Consider the following 24,452-nt stretch of genomic DNA (forward strand, 5'->3'; position numbering starts at 1 on the left):
TAGCTAAGACCAATTTCATCTTCAGTCCCCCCTAATATCCCCCCCCCCCGAGAGGGATATTTAGTGTCCGATTTCTGATGCTAATTTATATAGAAATCAACCACCTCAATCCGAAGAATTGTCCGAAGACAGGGACACCGAGACCAGCTACCACCCTCTAACCATCCCCTACATTCAAGAGTTGTCATTATTATTTAACTTTAGGAAACATTAGCTGTCCACTCGCCAAGTTACATCAAAAACATTGTAGAAGGAATAACTAAATGCAGAATCTTTTAGCTTTGTACCATAAAGGCATTAACTATCTTTGGCTGAATTACGGCATTAAAACTTTATCAAAAAGGAAATCGAAATATGGAATTTGAAAGAAGTTCAAAAATGCAAAAACTATTGTGATGAAAAATACCTATACCGATTCCTATGCAAGATGTGGCCTAGTATTAGAAAGTTTGGCTAAAATGTGTATATTTAGAACTAAATATATTTAGATGAAAAATTGTGGAAAAAAAATTGCGCAACTTCAGGTGAAACATTTGAAAAAAATTAAACACCATGAAGAAAATTGTGGACACTGCAAGAGTGTATAAGACATAAAACACTTCCAAACTGAGAAAAAAGGCGTAGATTCTCTACCAATAGATAAAGGATGAATCGTGTGGCCAATCCTCGACTTTTTAAAATTGTGCCCAATTTCTGCTGGTAAACGTGAAGAATATGGCAGTTTTTCGGAAATGCAAAAGAAACCTTTTGCAATTCGATTTACTTCTGAAATATTTTTGCAACAAAACGTTTTTCAATTTCTGTTGACGTTTCACAATACGAAAAGTAATAACAAAAAAAAACCGAATTTAATTTTTCCATATCGTGCAGATTCATGCATGTTTAAACATGCCGCCCATATTTATAATTGTACGAAAGGAAAAGTTGTCACTGCACAGTCAACGAAAGCTCAGTACGAGTCTAGCTCGCCTTTGTAGCAGAAGGCTAATTTTGAAATTCAACATCCAGCATAACATGAGCACGGAAGTGTGTAAAAACATGTATTTATTCTTGAAATATTGCCGAGCTTTCAAATACTTAAATTAATTTTGAATGTAGTATTCTGATAGCTTTTAACTTATACCATTTTAAATCTATTGCATGGGTATCCATGAAAGTTTTATCTTAACATTGATAATACAGCTAACAAAAGGGGGAAATTGACTACATGACCTTGAGAAACTCACCCAGCCTTGTACTTATTTTAGCAATTTTTACAATTAAAAACATTAACTTCCAATAGGTTGTATATGCATAAGATGCATACATGAACATCTCAGTCAGATTAATCGCCTACTCTATACAATTACTTTACACCAAACTACATAAAACTTCAGTATCTAATTCTTAATCGTCTTACTCGTGCATCATACAAACATCGTATTACTGGTTTGCAAAATACGTTTAAAGTTTTGTCTACCAAAATCATTCTTAGAAGCTATAATACATTAAAATATATAAACCACAAACCAGGCATTCTATAGATTCTTAATACAATCAGAAGAATATTTTTGAAACAGGTAATGTCATCTATAATCAGGTAATAAAGGCAAAACGTTGATGGATGTTAAATCTTGGTTGCAATATCTTAATTGTTTATTCTATTTACATTGCAGCATTAAATAATGAAAAACGCAATACATGTTCAAACACATGACTGAGCACAGAATCATTAAAACAAAATCTTAAATTGCAATTTTGAAATTCTGTACTTCTGCGTTTCATGCTGACACAACATGCAAAGTTGGAGTAGTCGCCAACCATTTAAGCCTTGGTTTTAAAATAGTTAAAGTTTAATACATTACAACTGAAGGAACAAGATTACTATGCCAGCCCATTTTGATTTTACAATTATGAAAATTTATGCATACCAAACAGGTTCACTAAGCAGAATAAGATGCGTAGATCTTCGATTAAATTTAGAAGTAGCAACAGAAGTTTCACTTTGGTATCAAAGGTTCCAAAACTGGCATAGAGGATCTTCAAATTGTTAAACAGTTTTCCAATTTCCGAAATCTCTTCTGTATAGGGAGGAATAAGATTCATATGTTTTGCTTTGTGTATGATACTATTACTGGTCATAATTGAAAATATTGGTCTCAATTTTATCTTCTGGTGTCTTATAACCCATCTGGTTTCTGAATAACCCATTTATTTTCAATCTAATTACATTGATGCAAATTTTAGTTTTAAAATTCTTTAGTTTGTTTAGATATATACGCTTTAACGCAATGTTGACTTGTGTTGGTAATGAAGATCATAAAATGGAATCCGATTGTTCAATTCGGCCATTTTTAAACTATTCGATGGCAAATACGAATATGCTGAATTTCGACCATCTGAAGGCAACTTGATTGGGCTGCTATCGGGTTGTGGTGGTACGTGTTGATTTGATTCGTCTGAGATAATTGGCTATATTGATGGTCCTAGAGCAATCTACTGCAGAGATGAATGCTAAAAAGTCTCAGAGGTTCATTTCGGATATTTTTCCCAGTTTTCCAATGTTGAAGATGCAAGCAAGACTTCTTAACAAAACTGAAACACCATTCTCCATTAGTTAAACATTTCCCCTCCCCTATCGCGAGCCGGCTGGCCCACCCTGCCTACAATGCTCCTTAGCAGCTCACCCTTTCCTTTACCGTTTCTCATTTTGCTTTTACCTAGAAGCTAAACAAAAATCCACTTGTTATCAACGCCAGGTCTAGGCATTTTCACACGAGGAGGAGATATCTGGCGTTTAACTTCCTCATACAAGATGATTGAGTCAAAAATAAATTAGAACATTTATAGATTGTTAACCATTGTTAGTTTGCTTATTTTAGACCGAAATTGCATAATATTTTCCTTTATTAATGTAAGAATAACCATCTACACCGAATTTGTCTCCCTTCTTTACTATTCCGCAACTGCCTCATTCGTCTACCTATGTCTCAACTTAGCATCTTAACATTGGAGCGAAAAATGTTCTTCAATGTCCCTTGCTGAAACAGATTCTACTTCGACATTAGAGGACATGACCAAGAGCATATTACTAATAACTACGGATTCTGAATTGGTTCAAGAAGAGAATTCCATTACAGTAATAAATTTCCGATGGGGTCCATTTAAATAACGACATTGGAGATATTTAATGTAGCCAATATGGTGAAGCAAGAATAGATTTAAATTTATATCTCGAAAATAAAGCAAATATAAAATCCATTTCGGCCGTCTATGGCAACTGCAGAGCTTAATTTTATAAATAAAAGCCTTGCAAAGCTCATTGTTTTCGCCAGGGATTTTGTATCTCTTGATCTCTAAATATTTTACGTGTAATGACACCTTTGTTAAATTACCAGTATCCAGTCTAGCAATCATTTTCTAAACACAGTTTTAATGTACCGATTAAGTATTGGTATATTTTATGCTACAAAAAAATGTTCAGATCTATCGTAAGTGTTCCGAATCCATAAATGCACGAATGTGTTTCGCATGTTTGGATTCATGCGAAATTGGGCCATTCAGTCTACAATTGTTTGGTAATTTGCTTATGGATGAAAGGATTCTTGCATTATTCCTTTCAGCAGCCTCAAATTCATACTATGGATATAATTTTAAGTGTTTTATTATATTTTTCCATATGCATCTTATTATAACAAATATTCACGCTTCTATAAAGAAAGCTATGAAAGATGTTTTAGTGCCCAACTTCAGGTTTAAAATTTTTTATATTGTAACTCCGGAATATAGTCATGATTTAAGGTACATATTAAGTAAACGGGTAATCAAAATATGTTCCGATCAAATGGCGTAATGCCGTATAGCATAGTGGTTGGCAAACTGCTCCCAAAACAATACAGAAAATAATATAACACGTTTAATACAAAATATACCGATCAGTGCTCATGACCAGCGGATGCACTAGAATAACTAACTCCTTTTTAATAGAAATTCTGGAAGTCATCTTCAGAGGTTCAGATTTGGAATGGTCCCAACTTTCGAAGGAAACCTTGTTACGACGATTCTTCAGACGAGTAGGCTTTGATAAGCCTCGCAAAGATAAGCGTACTCCAAACAGACATCTGTTCCAGGTCTTGTTCGGCTAGAAAGAAATCCCCTTTCACATCTGAAATAAATTTGTATGATTACTAAAACATTCATGAAATCCAGATAGTAAATTCAGTCAATAAAGTACCCGGGCATTGGGCTTTATGCCACAATTACAGCGTAATAAATTATAAATGTCTGTCGCTGTAGAAATGTATTATCCATAAGTATAAAATATTTCATGTAAAGGATCGTTTCTATTAAATATCAACTTAAATTTCGAACTCATCTGTGTTTACTAGATACAAATTTCAAACACATGACGTTGTCATTTTGAGTGAATGATCAGTCATAACAAATTCAAATTCAAATTCTCGATCCATTTAAAAATATAATGAATCTTGAAAATAATCTTATGGCGCATTGAAATACTCAAACAAGACTAAAGTAACAGTTTTAAATATACAAGGTATCTTTATATTTTTAAATTCACAAATTAAATTTAATAGAAATCAGTTGAGATTGACGCCAATCGAGGGAATGAGATCTAGAACATCACTATTCGTCATTTAATTTCCGTCGTATAGTTAAAATACAAGACAACCAAAATCTTTCAGAATAGCGCGATTTTCCACATTTTTGGAGCATAGTCTCAACTTCTCAAAACGCTCATCTATTCTGAATAAAATAAATAATGTATCTGAAAATAATGAACATCTTTCGGCGTTGCTCTAGATTTTTGAATATAAATGCCGAGGTTAAGGGGGGGAAATTGATACATGTAATAGATTTTTTACAGTAGCACTTCAAATAGGAGACGGCTACAGTTATAGAAATGAATTACGACTCATTTTAAGAAAATCATAGAAGCGAGATTCTGCAGAAAATTTATATAAGATGAAAATGAATAAAGCTCTGAATAAAATACAAATACTTCTAGATTGGAAAATGCAGTATCCTTAAACCTTGCAAAAGTCATAAAAATGAAACAAGTTTCAACGTCTCTTATTTAATATGCCTTTACGGTAAAGATTAAGTACGAAATTCTTACAAATGTTTTAAGCATCGTTTGATGAAAACATTTGCAAATCTACATAACGTTTCTAGAAAAGCATTTCACTATTCTTCAACTGTTCCAGAAATTGAAATTTCAGCTTGTTATTAATATTAAAGCAAAAATTACAAGATTATGCTAAACAATATTCCTCTAAAATGTTGTTTGCAGTTAAACATGTGAATCATGAATTTCAAATTCTTATTTAGAATTATTTCTTGGCTAATAATGATAATATTTTGAGTAAGTTTGCCATATTAACAACCGAAATAAAAACTTTCATAAAGGAATAGAAGAATTTATTTTCACGTATTGAAATAGCTTCTAAATATCATATCTCCAGTTATAATTTAATAGACCAGTTCAAAATGAGTGTTCGATTTCTCATTCAGAATCTAAGAGCTAGGGATAGACCTTAAAAAGATTATGAAAGTTTATTTGCTGATAACCCCTTGTGTGAATGCAATTTACTTTCTTTTAAAGATGATCTGAATTGAATAACATTTTCCCCTTGGAATTTAACAATTTTAAATTATGAGCAATATTAAATTCACCGAGACTTTAGTAGTTTCGGCAAAGCTTGATTGACTCGGTGTTACAATTCTCGATTTAAAGAACCAGACAGGAAACAAATCCAAAACAAAAGTTAAAACCCCCTCTAGAAGATGGATGCCTTCTGGTAATGTTTATTTAACACTTGAATCGTTACGGTACAAAAAAATTCTTTGCACCCAAGAATTTGAAAGTTTTTTTACTAAAATAAAACGAATTGCATTATTTCTACAACTTGCTAAACAACCCTTTATGAAATCGCATGTAAATTATATGCACGTTATTAAAAAATAAGATGTTCAACTTTAAATTTCGTAGAAAAGTCATTTTATTAAATTCAGTTTTTAAAACTCGGAATTTAATTTTTTTTAGCTGATTATAGGTAGAATTAATCCACTAAAATGAACTTTCAAAGATTTTCCTACAAAATTTTTAGCTCGTATAAAGAGATGTTTGGTGACGACATTAATGGCTCTATATTGACGTTACCTCCAAATAATGAAGAGTTAGTGCATTTGACAACGTAAATGTTGCACAGGACAAGAGTTAATAACAATGTTACTTGAACAATTCAATTCCAAGACGAAAAACTATTTTATAACCCTTACACTTTAAAACTCGCACAGTCGGTTATTTGAAACATACAGATTAAGTGTATTTATGTGAGCAAAAATTAACGGAGAAAAACCCAATGGTCTCATTTTAGAGTCATTGCCGAAAAAGAGTCTTTAGAAGACTGGATGCATTTGATTTTCCTATTTCTTGCATTCCCGATTTTATAAGCAATGGTCGATGCTTTTTTAAAAATATATATATACAATTTCAAATATTTTTGTAAGTCAATTGTTGCATTAAAATTTCGCCAAAATTTATATAAAATTATCATCTAGTAACAGTCTTAAAACTATTTTGTTTGAAAAATTAGTTCTACAAAATGTACAGGCAACGAAATATTTTACTTACGTTTGTGAAACAGGAATCCATGCTTTCCACAGTTTCAGCCTACATTTCTTTCAAGGCTCGGCTAATGTCCAATACATTCCCAACACTGCATTTTCATCTTCCACCAACCCCCTTATACTGGAACAACCTGAGGGGCAATTTATAACAAGAAATGCATGGGTGCATTCCCATAATCCTTGATGGCCTTAATAGGTTATACTCGAGTTGAGTGAAAACCAGATACCTGCAAACATAAGAATATCGAATCAACATCTGCATCCGTCTTTACATCGGACACAAAATTAAGTATTAAATTAATGGATTTAAAGTGTACCTTACATTCATACATTAAATGTACCCCAGTAACTAAAATCATTGTTCTGTCGCATACCAATTTCATTTCATGATAAATAACAACGTAATACCAGCATACCATCAGTATTGAAAAATGTTTGGTGTATTAAATATATAAAGTCTTGTAGTCATCAAAAAATACGCACTTGAGATTTTGATGAATCTAAGCATTTCACACCTTCCCGAGTTAAGGGATTTTGGAAAGTGACCTGAACAAAACTCAAAAATTCAAACTAATCGGATGAAATTTGGTGTATGGTCTTCACATTTAATTTTTAGATGCCTATTGAAAAAAAGTCCATTCTGAGGAAATCTTCCATTCGGCTGTCCAAATGTATAATTACGAAACAGAGAGACGAACAAAATTCAGTACAGATATTTAAGCTCTATAATGAAGACGCCTATCAAATTTTGAGCCGAATCCAACAAAGGAGTTGACAGTTTAGAGGTTTGTACTTTCAGAAACATGCAAGCGCGATAGCACAAAAACACAATTAAACATTATATCTAATGTGGGAACTTGCGACTACAAATGTAGTTGCTGCAAATTTATTTCAATCTATTAGAAAAAAACGGTTTTACTCTGTTTCATTTTTCTGATACGGTTAGCCGCATACCAGGAATCAGTCGGCAATCAAATCGCGAAGAACAGCAACAAAAATGCTAAATTTATGCCAAAGCTTGATATTTCCTAAATATTGCATGTCAATGCAAAAAAAAATCGTTAACTGAGAAACTTTTGTATGAGATAGTACAGGCGAGAAAGTTTTGGGGAACCACTCCCGCTGCTTTTACTCTTAGTTCATGAAAAGCACCAAATCTAAATTATTAATCAAATCAAAAATGCAAGAACTTACACAAAATATATAAACATGCAATGAATACCTCAAAATTAAAACCTCGTCAATAAAGTTCATCATATTACAGTTATTGTCACGAACAAATTATTCATTTCGGCATTGAACTGATATTTTTAAAACTCACACATATGGAAATATCAAAGATAATTATTTAATTCAAAATAAATCGGTTTCATTTGAAATGCGCATAAAAAAAGTAAAGTTACCTATTTAGTCCAAACCATGTTCCAAGGAGGAATCTCCTGTTGAGGTATCTCAAATTGACGAAACTAATCAAGCTTGCTTAAAACATATTTCGTTTTGGAAACAAGAACTAATACTTTACTATAAATGCACTTGGTTAAAAACGTGAGTAAAAAAAAAATTATCCGATCCTTTAGATAACAAAGGAAACAAAACAATTCGCCCTCTACTTCTGTTCTTTTATATTAGAAGAGCAAATAATCCATAGATATTGATGCTTTCTCTGACTTCTTCCGAACAGCCTGTTCCCAAGGATTGAATTTCAGGGCAACACGATGTTTTATTTATTTATTATAACCAATTTAAAAACTTTTATAAAACTGAATAAAGTTCTTGAAGTTAAATGAGTATTATGAGATACAGTTCGATTTTTTTTTTAAGTTTATCAAGCATTCTAAGATAGATATTCTAAGTCTTTCTTAATCTTTACTCCTTCTTTTGATTACAAAAAGATTCAACGACATCATGAACTCATCAATTTGAAGCCACAAATAAGAAAATGAATCGGCGAATTAGAAAATGAAAATGCTGTTTGAATTCTGTTTAATCTGCAGCTTTAAGCAGAAATAACTTTTTGAGTATTTACAATTACGAATTTTGTTCTATCGATGTAATCATTAAAATTGAATTTTCATAATCATCATATAATCGTAGCTCTACGAATTACATTTTATTGAAATGTTCGTGACAATGAGGATAGATATTGTTATCTATTCGTGAGACAAAATCTATTGAAAAAAAACTTATAATTATACATTATTTAAATACACAAATCACTTTAATTTCAAATATTTGATGCTGTTCTTACAGAATTTCTTAATTTTCAGAGTTTCTTTATTTTTTTTCTTAATTTCTGGGTTTCCATCGGTTAATATATTAGAAATAAAAAGAGTGTATTTTGTAGCAATTATTGCATTCTATACTTATGTTTCTGAGAGTTAATTTATGTGTTTGTTTATTGTAAATATAAAAGTTTTCTTAATTTTACGAGAATAAAGATCATTTACGTGAAGAAAAGGAGAACCAAGATTCAACTTTTAAAAAATAAATCGAAAACAAAATAAAGTTAAACTGATGACAAAAGAAAAGACAATAAATTTAAATATAAATGCTTATATAGAAATTGCAAAAGCTTCGAAATGAATGTGTAAGCAAACTAAATTGAGTATTCACAATGAAAATTGATTTTTCATTAGGTGTGCATGTTCTGAATACTGCATGGAAATCTAAACATAGCAGGCTCACTGCGACGTCTCTGACCTGTAGTTTTTACCTATTTTGTAATTGTGTTGAATCTTTTATCTAATTAGATTATCCCTTACTTGTATAAATTAAAGATGAGAAAGAAGAGAACATCTAATTAAATAAAAGGTCAGAGTATCAGGCTTCAGCCATGTCAATAAACATGTTAAGAGAATCTGCAATTTCATTTAATTCTGGGTACCATTACTAATTTGAGGTTGGCGTCCTGGCAAAGGGGTAGCGTGTCTTCCCCGTGATCTGGGCGTCTCGGGTTCGAATCCCGGTTCGGGAAGGGTTGTTCTTCATCTGTGTTCTATCTTTGAAGTGCATGAATGTGCCCCCTGTAAAAAGGGGTTGTGCAAGCGAATGTGAGTGAGTTTCATGAGCTAGAAGTCAGACTTCTGCCTTCGGATGCTCAGGGGTCTTTACCCTCAGAAATTACTGCAACCTCTTTCCGTGGTAACGCGTACACGACATCATCATCATTGCTAATTTGATGGTCTTAGAGGAATTTTCACACTTTTAGCAGTAACATTTTAAAAATTACAGCCATTAGTCAGATATTTTAAAAGGAAATACAATAGATTTTATTTTAAATAGTGTTATGCATACACAAAATTAGTTCCCTGTAGCAACTTTAGCAGAAAGTATCAATATTCTTGTGTTTTGATATGTTAATATGACATCCAAACTTCTCCATCTTTTTATATAGCCAGATTTTTATCTTGATAATTTAAGAGTAATACCTACATGTCTATATAAAATACTATGCTTTTCCTATATATAATGCATTACTCAGGCAAATGAAAAACCATTTCAAGATTTAGATGTAAATTATTATCTATATAATATGGTTTAATCGCAAAATCAAGTTTTGTTTAAGTATTTGAATTATTTACAATTTTACATTGAATAAGCTCTACGAAGTTCTTGCTTTCAATTATTCGTGACTCAAAAATTCATGCATGCAACCGTATTGAAGTTCGGAAAACGCAATGTAATAAGTTGACTATTTATTTCCACTAAGAACGACCTTCTCAGTCTTTGGGTTTTAGAGCGTATGAGAATTTTTTGATAAGAGACCAGATAAAGCATTAAACACAGGATTGGTTAAGCCTTTGCACTCCAGAGGTGACTCATGGTTACCATTCAGGGGGCTCATCATTTTGACGTTTTATTTATTTATTTTTCAATTTTTATTGTTAAAAATGCCTGCAGAATGATAAAAAGATATAAACTAACTTTTCGGGAAATTCAACTTGAAGCAATTACACATATTTATTTTTCGGAAAAATAAACAAGCTCTTGTATTAAGTGGATAATTTTGCATCGAATTATTTTTCCAAGTGCAAAGAGTTAAATTCAAATTATCGATAATGTAACAACACAGTTCTATAAATAACAATATTTTAAATCTTTATAGTTTTGGGAAGAATTATAGACTCTGAGAACCGTGTATATAGTTTATACATAAATTTAGATTTATATATACTTGAAAACTTACTTTAAGTACTCTACAGATTCAAAGTTGCTATGGCGTCCTATTTGCCTTGATATCTATAATTCTGTGTAGGTCTTCCAATACTGCCATTTATAAAAATGATGTGTTTTATTGACTTTTTTGTAATACATTAAATTTCCTTGGCTCATTATAGAAAATGTTTTTCTTTTACTTAATTCACCGATAAAGAACTCATTCTAACTGTCATCCTTAGTTAAAAACATCTTTGTTAAAAACTTGTTTTAAAAGTTTACAGATTAATTCTGAAAACTTCAACAAAAAAAAGAAAAGAAAAGAACGGACAGATATTTTTTCAAATAAGTTAAAAATCTTGAAATTTTTTTTCATGAAAATTAATATAATCCGTTTTTCAAGTCAGAGGTGTGGAGTAAAGCAATCAAGATTAACGGTCTAATATGCTTTATTCAAAGGATTTGTTGCTGACATAAAACTGACTTCGGAAATTGCTAAATATTTCTAATACCAGAAATGTCAAAAATCGCAGAAAGCTATTCAGTGTCTGTAAAATATGTTGAACCTAGTGACTTCTTTACTAGAATTTCTTCACCTCTTTCATTTTTTTTCAATGTATATTCAGTTTATTTCCTCATATTGCAAAGCATAAACTCCATTAAATTGCGTTAATCATACTTGCAAGCTGCTAAGCTCTTTCCTGTCACTCTTTCTATCGATACAACTTCCGTTCAAGGGAGACTAAAGAGGTAGAAAAAGAACAGAAAAGGTGCTATAGTTTCAACGTATGAAACTCCAATGGAAAATTCCTACCATTTCTTTAATTCTTCGCTTCTTTAAATACAAAACATATTAAATTTTATGAATGTATTATTTACCAGAGATCCGAAAAGCGTTGTTCTAAAGGACATTGGTGTTTCGTGCGAATGGTTTCAAACTCATCTATATGCAGTTATGAATATGCAGTGCTGAATAAATGTATAATTGTACAGTCTGTAACAATGAATCTGCCTGTCTAATGATATTTCGTTTGGTCCAGACGAAATTCTTAATTGCCGTATGTATTTTGAAACTGTCTAAAGTTATAATGTTCTTCTTTCAAATGATGGTTTATATAATTCCAATTTCTGTCCCTTAGCAGATAATAAAAGAATCTTAGGGGGAGGGGGAATATAGCGATTAAAATGTTGTGGCACTTGTGATAAAGATGCCCGCTGACTTTAGAAGTCAGTGATTTTAATCCAAGGGTGCGTCCCTTGTTCTTTCAGTAGCGCCATCTAGAGCTAAGAGAACGACTTGGCTACACACACGACACAACCATTTTTCGGGGAGAACTTCATGCATGCATTTCATTCACTCATCCATCCATCGTAATTTAGACCTGAATCAGAGAACGATCACCCCTGACCCAGTATGCCCAGTGGTATTACTCTCGACATGGAGGACTTTGTGACCAAGACAGATTTATACGTGCGCCAACCACCACACACACGGTGAGTATCCAGCCGGCGGAGTTTGAACTCGCAACTCAAGGGACGCGAATCCAAAGCCCTACCAGCGATTAAAATGTTCATAGATGTTAGTAGTCTCTATCAACGAGGAGAGTCTGTAGAACCTGTTCATTCGATTCTGTTATTTTGGGACCGTCCTCTTGATTCTTGAAGTTTATTTTTTTTTATGTTTTAAAATCTCGAAGTTAGGATAGTGCTTGCGTATCACATTGATATGTGTAGAAAAATTACGAATAACATCGTAGCATTCAGTATCAATCAAGGACTAAAGTAGATTGATGCTGATAAAAAGCAACGAATTTCTAAATTGAAAATAGCTACTAATCTCCAAAATGCTCTCAATAATTAATATTCTCTATTGGGAATAATCCCCCAAAAATTTTTAAAAATTCTCTCTAATAAAAGGATTCTCTCCCTCCCTAGAATAAAATTTTGGACCTTGGGTAAAATCATGAATATCTTGCATGAGACTAGCGAATAATTGTTACGAAATATCGATTTTTGATTAGTGGTGTGAATTTAACTATATGATAAATCCGTTGTCTGATCCTAGGCGATTTTTTGGTGATTAATTCCCAGCATATGATTGATAAGACCGGAAAAGTATTGTAGTCTTAAATTCATTTACCGAATTTTATATATATTAGCCATTGTGTGTCTGAATTATTGCATTTACATGCTTATAGACCAACAGATGGTCAACATCTTGATGGACTTGGCTCTAAATTTGACAGGCATCTAAATTTCGGGTGTTAAAACTTAATAAGGACCAAATTTCATACGTTTAACAATCTTCGTTTTATAGTTTGTTACTTTTTATTCTGACATCTGAACAGGCAGATTTCCCCTGAATGGAGTTCGTTCAGAATTTGCTAGAAAGTATACAATTGGTTCTAAGCCCATTCTACTGGGATTCATCCAACTAACTCAAAATGGGTTTGAGTTATCGTGTTCATGGAAACGATTCTAAAAGTGTGTTTCGCACTTAAAGGGTTATGAAATGTCGAGGTTCGTCAAAATCTCGAATTCGAATTTTTGATGATTACGGTATCTTTTTTATCACACATTTCGTATGCGAGAAAGTGAAAATAAAGTGGACAACAAATGGTCTCACCTAAACTTTCTCTCATAAATTTTCAGAAAGGGTCTATCCCAAAGAACGCTTGGCATGTCATTTGTGTGGAATAGTTGCGATATATTAACATTTGTCGTGAATTTAGCATTTTTAATGAATTCATCATGTGATTCTCGGCGATTTTTTTTGGAGATTAGTCGTTGGTATGCTCTTAAAAATATCTGAAAATCGAATTTGGCTTTCTTGTAGGAAATTTCTTGTATTTGAGTCATTGTCTTCTTGAGTTATCAAATTGGCATGCATCTGCAAGTACAGAAGTTCATCCTCTTTTTGGAGTTAGCTTAAACTTTGATAAGTCTCTACAGTTTAGAAGTTAAAATTGTATTATCTATCTAACTCTATTCGTTTTTTAACTATAATGTTAAATTATACTCGAACTATCGGACAGACAGAATTCCTCTGAGCGGTGTTTGCTCAAAATTTGATAAAATTCTACTAATTTCGTATGAAAACCATAAAGCCAAATTTCATCTGTCTAGATTAAAGCGCTTTTCAGTTATCTTTGTCACAAACAGGCAGACGGACATTTTCCAAAAATGTGTTTTTAGAACTCAAAAAGGTGTAAAACGTTGAGATGTAGTTCGAATTTTTGAGTATTACTATACTTTCTCTATACTACGTATAGAGAAAGCATAACAATTAAAATCCGTTTGAAATGAAATTGATAATAAATCTTTCATAAGATGTTCCACAAGGTTTACGTACTCTATTTACTCATTAATGGAGTAGCCTCACAGAAACTTTCTAACATACTTTCTAATAAATGTACGTTATTAAACAAATACCAATGGCGAACAATAGTTACGCAAACTATTACAGTGTGATCTTTCGAGAGTTTTTTGGCGATGAATCGCTTGTATGCTTTTAATATTCAAGTATCAAAAACCGAATATGCATCATCGACATCTTTTCCCCAAGCGATTAAAAGCAACATTTTACACAAAATTATAATTGTAATTTTCGTATGTTTAAATATTTAAACCATTGGGTTTTTGAGTTATAACGTATGCATACTTGTGAAAGCACAGGCAGTTAACCCCTTAACAGATTTTTTTCCAAATTGCCTACATATCTACAGTTTAGTTATCTTTGTTAAATGCGTATAACAAATTTTACTCATTTCACCCTTTTCGTTTTGTAATTATTGGAAAACTTGTATTCGAACAAACAGGTTTTTTTTCCTTGTGATCTGCTTAGGAAAATGATAATTCAAAAACGTTTTTGAGCTATAAGGATAAAATTAGGTATAAAGTCTTTAAACCGGATGTATCGATTTCATTCAAATTTTGAAATAATCCATTGAAAGGAAATCAATCTGTTCAGGTATTCGAATACAATTTAACAAGACGTGAAATTACAAATATAACGGTAATTATAAAATGTAAAATTGCTCGGTTAATAAAATTTGCCAATCATATTTATCATCTAAATTTAGGTTAGCATTGAATTTAAAATAAAATCCGATAAGGGAAGACTTATAATTAATTCAAAAACGAAACAACTTAAGTAAATGAATGGTTATTCAGAGTTTCAGAATCTAAAAAGTAAATTATTTTAGAATGTTGAATCATATCTTTCAAAGGGTTGTCATTTGTCGATCGATATTCTCACATGCATGTCAACCCGATAATTCCAAAACGGTATTGCTTAAATAATTAAAATTTTGATATGCAATTTCGTTACTAAAATTTTGGTTCTGTGTCAGATACTGATTTATATCTATTGGAAAAAAATTATCTAAACTACATTAAAAAAATCACTCATGTCGTTCACACTCTTCCCAAATTTCCCAACTGTATGAAGTTTAGGAAGAAAAATAACACATTTATTAGAAAGTAAGCAAAAAAAGGTTTGAGTTGACCAATCCCACTGATTTTTTACTGTAATTAAAATTCTTCAACGTTATTGACATTCTTTGATCGTGCAAGGAATTTTGTTCTCATGTTTATAACTCAACAATTGGAAGCATAGCAGAAATGCTAGCCTCCAGAAAAAATATCGTTAAAATACTGCATTAGAGACGTTCCCTCCTTCTACGTGCATTCGACTTAAAATGACATATTTTACTGTGTATTGAAGTGTCGAAGAAATCTACGGTACAACATCTCTTGTTTTGTCACTTGTTTCGTCGTTTCAAAGTTCTGCCACATGATAAAAACTCGACAAACTGCAAAAAATTAGTTCGAGCGAATAAATGATAAATTTAACTTACTGGTTTTGTAGTTAATAATGGAAAATATTGTCTGCAATTGCATTATATAGAAAGGATATGCGATGAGACATTTTGTTAGTGTTTATCAATAATAATATTATTACTGATATAACTAAAAAAATTCTCGTGTAATTCATTCTTAAATAATTTCAAATAAAAGTCAAAAATTTTTAAAGCAGTTTTATGTATTAGTAAAGATTTGAAATTAGGGGATTTTAAAATGCTATAATATAGCCAATGTCACCGTTTATTTCGTATTAATTGATATATCTCCTGGTGTCAAGCATTACTAGCATTTATTTTTAATTCAAGGAATGCAGCCTATTAGTTTAAAATTTCAGTAGCCCGTCAGCCGCTGTTGAAATTCAGATAACAGCGTTGTCCGAGGAACACCACGTGGAGGTCGGCTACCAGGGTTCCTCGAGGCTGTCCTCTCACACACCGAGTTTTATCTTTCCGGACAGCCCCGGGAGGTCGAAAAGATCTCAACCTCCCTCGCGCATTCCTAAAAATGGGTTCCATCTCCTCGTCACGAATTCGGGTTATCAATAAGCAAAGTGTCATGCGTTGATGTAAAGGGGGAAAGTGGACCAACGCGTCCACAAAAACCTAGCGCACTCGTGTAACTTAGAAATGAATATTCTTATAATTACCTAAACCGCGGTTTTGGGATAGAAAGTTTTAGTTAGATAGTTTTTTGATACTTAGATAATTTTGGGAAATTTGTGAATGCTACTTAACTAATCTCTGGTATCTTCAACATTTAATTTGGAAAGGTTTAATGCCAAATGAGTATGGTCGAAGTGCGCTAAGTGCCTCCCTGGAAGGACTTGTAAGGGAAGCTGGCCCACATTCGTGTGAAGCTCGGGGAAACCAGGCAAAACCCGTAGCAGCCAGCCCGGCAGAGAACCGCTTTCTAAAGCGGAGGACTCTGCCTACCAGTTCGGAGAGCTTCGGCGCTCAGCCACTGGTGGGGCGCGAAGAAAGTGTTGGTGAGTGGGAGTGGCCCAACGCTGCCACTTTATTTAAGTCACATAATTGGGAAGCTCGAGTATTACTATCGCTCTTCACATTACGAACAATTGCAAGACACCTGCGAAATAAGTATTTCAATAATGCAGGAAATCTTTAAGTTTAGGTAGCTAATTAAAAAATTTCAAAGTTGAAAAATCTTTCGAATAGTAATTGATTGCTAATTGCAAAGTCAATTAAACAAAACGCTTAGAATATTTGTCAAGTTTGTGACATAATTTTGTTGGCATTAATTTTATTGCTCTATTAACTAGAAAATATACAAATGTAAAGGTCGATTTATATAATTTAGTATTTTACAGCTATGTATCCTTAATGGCCTGAAATGATATTCATAAGAGTTAATGATAAGAATTCGAATCTATCAAGGATGTTCTGAAATACTGTAAGAGCGGAAAAAATTAATAAAATAGTTCTTAGTGCAACAGCGAAAAACCTATTAAATGATGAATAGATTTTCTTAGTTAATAAAGTAAAGTGAATGGCAAAATAAATGGAATGGATTAGGTGTGAATCGCTTTCACTCTTTTTAATTTCGTTGATTCTAATATTTTAAGGGTGGTGGAAGAAAATCCTGAATCCTTTTGCTTGCTACCTAAAAAAAATTTGTCTTTATCTCTTTGAGAATGCAATATCAGGATTTTACCCTAATGCTGATGATCAACTGTTTAGAATTTTAGCGCAAAAACTTTGATGATCAAAGGAAGTATCCTCTCTATATTATAAATTCGTAAATCATGTTAGTGAATATTTAGAATTCTTGGCAGGCAGACTTCTTATAATTCATAATGTACATCTTTATAATTTTTGTTATAACATCCATTTCAAAACTAAAATATTGTGAGAAAATTTTATTTTAATCAAAAGTGAGATTCTAAGTTTGAAAAACATTGAAGGAATAATTTCAAAAACGTTTTTCTTTATCTTCGATAGTACATTCTATGTATTTGTACGATTAAGTAAACAATACTTCTTTTTAACAATCTAGAAAAAATCACTGAATTTAAAGGGATCCATCATATAAGAGAAAAGTTCAAATTTATTAATAAGATGTAGCTGATTTCAAAATGATCAAATACCTAAATGCATAATTTATGTATTTCATGTAGGTTTGAAGCAATATTGATATCTGTAGGTGTTATCTTTGGCAATTTCAAATCTGTGCCATTAATTTTTATGCTGTTGTGACTTTATGAATAATTAATCTTGCTAATATTTCGTCAAAATTATCGTGTATTTAATGATGATTTTAAATTTTTATAGAATGGAATTATTTTTGACAATTTGAGGTGTTTCTGGTACTTTTTCGTTAGTGGAATTACAGACACGTATTAAATCTTAGCGATAACTTTTATAAACGTGTCTTAGCAATGAATGAAAGTTCTAATTTAATAATGCCAAGTTTCAAGCTTGGCGATAATTGAGTGATCGTTAATGGTGAAACGTCATGTTATTATCAATATATCTGGAAATTGCAAATGCAGCAAAATGTTAACATATCAAAATTTGGTTTTCTATGTTTGCTGAGTCTTGCAGATCCAGAAAAAGATTAATATTGATAATGATAATTGGTTTTCTGTTGATGTTATACGGAATGCCAAGACTTAATTGGCTTTCCTATTTTAAATTAAAAGGCATTTTTGTTTAAAATGAGATTTAGTTGTGCTTGGTTGGATGCAAGTGCATCACAGTGGCCCGAGAAATTTAATTCATCAATCAACATGCAAAATTAACCAGTTTTGAAGGTAAAAGAAAAGTGTATGTTCTGATCTCTTATTCTTAAATGAAATTCAAAATCGCTGAAAAACTAGCCAAAGTTTCACAGAGCAGCTGTTTGAAGAATACGGTTCGGAATCAGTGAAGCGGATTACGGTCTACATTCCTTGAATGGATACAGTGCTTGTTTATTAATTTTATTCCGTTTAAATTATTAATATTCTTCCTACTAAACAGTGTACACGTTTCATTTCCCTGTTATCAATACAGATTTCAAATGTCCGATTCGCCATTTTAACCAGCTGACCATAATACCTTTAAATTCCTTCTTACTTAGATCTTCTATTTGAAAGCACCCTCAGAGCATCACCAGGTTGCATGGCTTAAGGAAAAGCAGTACGAGTGTCTGAAAAGTCTGGAAAAAAACATCAGATTCTGTAACTGACTGAACCGGATCTGAGGTGCTTTTGCTCTTATTTTTGACAGATGGGCCTACATAGTTTTAATCTTTTTGAGTAATTTTATTATTTTGGGAATTTTTGGAAATTTCTCCTGTCCTTGTTTCGACTGGTTCGATTGGATTAAGGCTAATGTGTGACCCACTCTTTTGTTCCTTTTATATATATAGAAATCTATAATGGGTTTTTAATATCTCCTTTGCATCTGTATTTGTTTTAAATGAAACCAATTCTAATGTATCATCGATAGGTTAGTTTATATTTATAATTAATACATTTTATAAATTTTATCTTTAATGCGTTTTATGCTCAATGAATTTTACACTCCATATTTTATTATAAAAAATTCATAATTCCATAAATTTCAGCCCTTTGCCAAAAATGCTTGTATCTCATCGATTGTCTTTTTGAATCCCGGCGACTGCTGGTGTTTGTTTAGTACGCCGTAGCATTCAGTTCTCCAATTGTCGAGTGATGAATCGGTTTCAATGTACAAAATGTGTATTAATAATTTTAAATACTTCTGAATAATTTTATGTCTTTTACTTTTGTCTATGTTTTATAGTTATACGGACATTTAGTATTATGCTTTAAATCACAATAGTAGCACTTTTGTTAGAATTATTGCAAAAGTTTCTTTTAAAGCTTTTTTGTAAACTCGTATTTCCAATTTAATAGATTTCACTTGAGCTCGTGATGCGTAATTGGTGTTTTAAATTTTTAAATATTCGAACATGCTGGTTTGAAAAATTATTTTCTTTTCTTACTGTTAAATCAATTGTTTATAATTTAGATATTGCTGATTCATGTATTAATTACCACTTAATTCATGTGAATAATCCCCATTTGATTTGGGTGATACATGCACATACTGAATTTTTGAGTTTCCTATTGGCTTAAAGCGGATTGGTTGGGTCGGTATAGATGTTATCTAAATTTTGATTTTTTTATTTAGTTTCTCAATTAGATAATTCATTCTCATGGCTAGTTATAAATGATACAACTCATTAATTATTTTTCAAGAACAATTTTCCATTAGCAAACCAGTAAAAATACGTACTTTGAACACGCTCTGAATGAATGTTTCTCTAAAACTCAGAAATATACGTTTTTAATTCGACAAATAAAAAGAAAAAAATTTAATTAAAAAAATTGAATTTATTTTTTGCTATAAATGAGAAGTTTCTTGAATTCCTGCTAATAAATTATTCCATTTGATAAACACTAAGTTTTAAACTTTAGTAATTAGTATTTATTCTGCATTTAATTAATTCGACGTCTATAGTTAAATGATGCTGCTTCGATAATGTAGTATCTGGAATGACTACATTATCGTGACATTATTAATCAATTTAATTATTGCGGCATTTTGTTCATAAATGACATTATGGCACTACTATTTTTTTAACATGCAGTCATTTCAACGATGTCGTTTAGTCGTTTCTTTGTCTTCAACTTTTTATCTATGAATAAATCCAGAATCTACAGTTAAACTAACAATTACCATTTGGTCTTGTTGATAAGATTAATTAGACTTCGCCAGTGTCTTTATAAAATTCGCCAAACTTCCAAGACAGATGGAGAAAAAAAAAGTTGGTTGGTTTTTTTTATTTTCAGAAACATTCAATTTTTGTTTAATTTAAATAAGAGTTTGAATTGTTTCCGGAATGCCACATTTGGTGAGTTATTTCTTTAAAAAATGTAGGGTTGCTATACTGTAATAAAAGTCTTACAGAATTTGAACGGAAATAATTGTATTCGTGACTAAAATATACAGAAAAAATTGTATATATACTACGAAAATAAAATATCAAAGTAATAAATATTTGCAATAATGCTTAAATACAATTGAGGCATATTTGAATGCGCACTTATACATCCTCGATGAAAATGGAAAATGGAAATCAGGGTTTTTTAAAAAATACTTTATTCAATTTATCGTTCTTAAATGAACAGGAATTCTGAATAGAAATTTCCTAATTCTTTAATTTTCGTGAAAAACTAGACACTCAATTTACATTTAATGAAGTAAATGACTTCTTTCTCAGAATATTTGAATTCATCATTTTTTTTTTCGCATCCTTCGCGCTTTTAATGCAATCATCGTTACAGACGTGTTTTTGCATGTGTTAAGAATTATCTGCAGAATAAACCTTCTTTGATCTTTATTTTACATGATAATTTAGATCAATTGTAAGAACTATTAATATATGAACAATTTATAGTAAAATATGTTCGTAGAATGAGATCAATTTCTCCCTTTTTATAAAGTAGATTACCTACAAAGGCCACAGTTTTTGTGGAAATACGTATCTACTTCCCGAGCAACGATGGATGTTTTAATGAATAAATTATTTTGACTTTTAATAAATTTCCTAAAGAAAATTTTCTACTTATGGTAAATATTTTTGTATGAATTATTGTTTATCATTAGTTGTTTTGCATTCAACGGATGTTTATTTTGTTATCATACGGCAGCAATTTAAAATTTTCTGCGATACATTTCTTTTTAAAAAATTTTCATCTATTTTGTATCAAATGGTTATTGTGTACCGATTTTCTTTTTAATTTCATCTTTATGTTCTTTATCAATTATAAAACAAAACTGATTTTTTTTTCCTTAAAATATTTTTTTCCTCCATTGAAACCTTTAATTCAGTTTGTTTACTACCTATATGGTTGATAAAATGAGGTACTTGTGTAGTAATCGGTTGCCAGTGAATAATCGCCAAAGAGGTCATATTTCTAAAACAGTGCCAAAAAAATCGCCAAAAATTTCAAGTTAGTTGAGTATCTTTCACTTGAATATTTACTTCGTCGGTCATATGCGGATATGGCAAGCCTTCGTCGTATAGAATGCGATAAATGCATCAGTGATTGCAAATGATTGCTTTCAAATTAAAATGTTGATTTTTTAAAATTAGGAAGCTGATAAAATTAAGTGCTGTAAAATATATTGCTATCATTTATTAAAATGATACTATTTTAGTATTTCATTTATGAATCAATTAGGTAAAATATAAAGTTTTTTCACATCTAACATAAATGAAAATTCTTTGGGTAATTTTAAAAAAAGATAGATTTTACAGAAGATCATATTTTATATTTAGGCGTACTTAAATTTTTTGGGAGTATATTTATATTTTGAAAATGATCATTATTTAAATTAGCATGATGATATATTGATTAGTTATTCCATCTGAGGAAGAATACGTAATTCATAATTATTAATTTCATATCAATCACATCGAAATGAAAATTTATTCGTTTCTGGTTTTATAACGTTTCAATTAGAAAAATTATTTAAAATAATATTAATTAATTATCTGAACTTATTTCACTTATTTAATCTTTTGTTCACTTGTTTATTTATTTTTTGAAAGAAAGCTTTGCCCAGTAATTCTATTGCTTCATAAATTTTATAATTCGGTCAAAAATAAAATTAACTCAGGATTTATTTTATGGCCCGTTGTGATAAATTGTTATTATTTTAAAGTGTTTGAAGTTATAGAATATAAATTTTATGCAAACATGCAAAATTACAAATAGCTTTCCGTTTACATGGCGTGCAGATTCACTCAAATAAGACAGTTTGAAACACACAAATATAACAAATATGAATGGAATTATAGAATAAATGTTCAATCCGGAACTCTTTTTTAGTAATTTCTCCAGAAAATTTGAAAAATAATATAAGGCATTCAAATTTCTTTTGTCAAAATTTCAATTTGCAGCAAGAAATGCAATGTTTACTCATCTCCAAAGACAAAATGTATATACCGTTATAATCAGTTATTATAACCAGGTTACTAAACGAGATTTCGGTTATAATAAATAATTTCAGTTGAAACTTCTTTCGATGTAAAATGCACCAACATTCAAATTATCCAAATCTGTAGCACTCTTCCGTTAGCTCATAAGTCGCCAAACACAAGTAAGATCGCTAAATATTTCTAAATAATCCACAAATTTGAAATCCCTCAGGATTTTCAAAAAGCAGAGGTAAATAAAAGTCTTGTCGATTTCACATATTCAAAATTAAACCTTTCTATATGTGCTCGGTCAACCGCCAAAATGCGAAGATATATACCAACTGTAAATATTGTTAAGGAATAAATTGCTAATTATACATATGAAAATATTTCTAATTCGCTATTTGCAATTCATATACTATTTCCATTTGCATTTAGGTCATATTTTATCCAACTTTTATGATTGATGTGAAAATATCACGTACTAATACACCAACAGTAAAAACCAAATATTCCTAAAAAGATTACTTTTCTACAATTGCACTTCAAAAATTCATAATTCGTGTGGTTTTATTTTTGAATATTTTGTGGTAATTGAGATTCTATCAAACATGGTAATTTGTGCTGTCTTTCCATTGTAAATATATTAGAAAATATTTTGCGCCAACAACGCAGTAATAGGAACTTATTTTGGCGATAAATATGCAAGTTACAAAATACACTTCGCACCAGTATTGTGTATTTTGTACCTTGGCGAAAATATGCTCTTACTCTAACGGAAATACACTAGGAAAAATTTTAAATTTCAATCCATGCCTCAATACATAAAACTATAGAAATATTTAATTTGGTTATATATTTATAGGTTCTTGAAAACTGAATTGTGTGTTTAGTGGGAAAAAAAAACAACTTTGGTCTAATATGAAATAGAAATACTGATAAACTCCAAATAATAAAATTTCATTAATGATAATTACTTTAGCCAACATTTAAATTTTTTATTTAGATTTCAAAATAAAAATTGAATGAAAAGTAAGCAATTCTTTTAAACTCTTTCGCAAGCAATCGAATAATGACGAATTTCAAGTACAAGAAGCCTCATGAAGATAAAGAATATTTTTGACTGATGATATTGGAGTATTTTGGAAAATGTTTGTTATTCGAGCGACAATTAATACTTAATTTTCAGTTCCTCATGAATAGTTTGGTCCTACAACCTACGCAAAGCTTTCTTAACATTCCTAACAGGAGCTTGCTCCTTCGTCTCTAGAGCCTTTGCCTTTGCTGGCTGAGGTACTTTCGTCTTTAAAGTTAAACGCTCCTTCTGCTTTGGTGCGCTTAACTTCAAAGGCGCTGGTACTTTTGCCTTCAAAGGTAAGTTATCCTTCGACTTAGGAGGCAAGGGAGGACTAACCTGAGGAGGAAGAGGGACTTCCTCCCACTCCATGTCTTCGAAGCAGTCCACTGGCTCCCAGTCCATGGCCTCGTCGTCGCTGCAGCAGCTCCAGTCCATCATGTCGGGACCTGCAACGAGATCTAAGAGCAAACCAAAACAAGACATATCTTATATCAGATGTTAGAAACAGATAAATAATGTAAATCAAATGGTTTTATTAAGCAATCAGCAAAATGAAATGAAAATCAAAGTCTGCTTTTATGCACACAAGTGAATACTCAGCAAATTCACTCAAAATGGCGTCTCTAATCGTAAAATTGGCATTCCACGAATTTTGACCAATCAGATTCAGAGTTTGAGAAGTGAAAGTTGAAGTTAAGAAAACTGATGATGCTCAAAAGGAAAAAAATCACTTTTAATTTTATTTTATACATTCGTCGGAAAATAGTATGAA

General features: G+C 31.3%; 1 long non-coding RNA gene across 1 annotated transcript; it reads right to left on the minus strand.

Annotated features, from left to right (window-relative positions):
• Positions 1-3,508: 3,508 nt before the first annotated feature.
• LOC129989246 (uncharacterized) lies at positions 3,509-8,180 on the minus strand. The gene is made up of 3 exons (XR_008785742.1): positions 8,034-8,180; positions 6,635-6,857; positions 3,509-4,144 (listed from the first exon to the last, which is right to left on the minus strand). It is a non-coding gene; the product is annotated as an uncharacterized LOC129989246 (long non-coding RNA).
• Positions 8,181-24,452: the final 16,272 nt, after the last annotated feature.

Source organism: Argiope bruennichi, chromosome 10 (assembly GCF_947563725.1).
Source record: "Argiope bruennichi chromosome 10, qqArgBrue1.1, whole genome shotgun sequence".
In the NCBI taxonomy this organism is placed as follows: domain Eukaryota; kingdom Metazoa; phylum Arthropoda; class Arachnida; order Araneae; family Araneidae; genus Argiope; species Argiope bruennichi.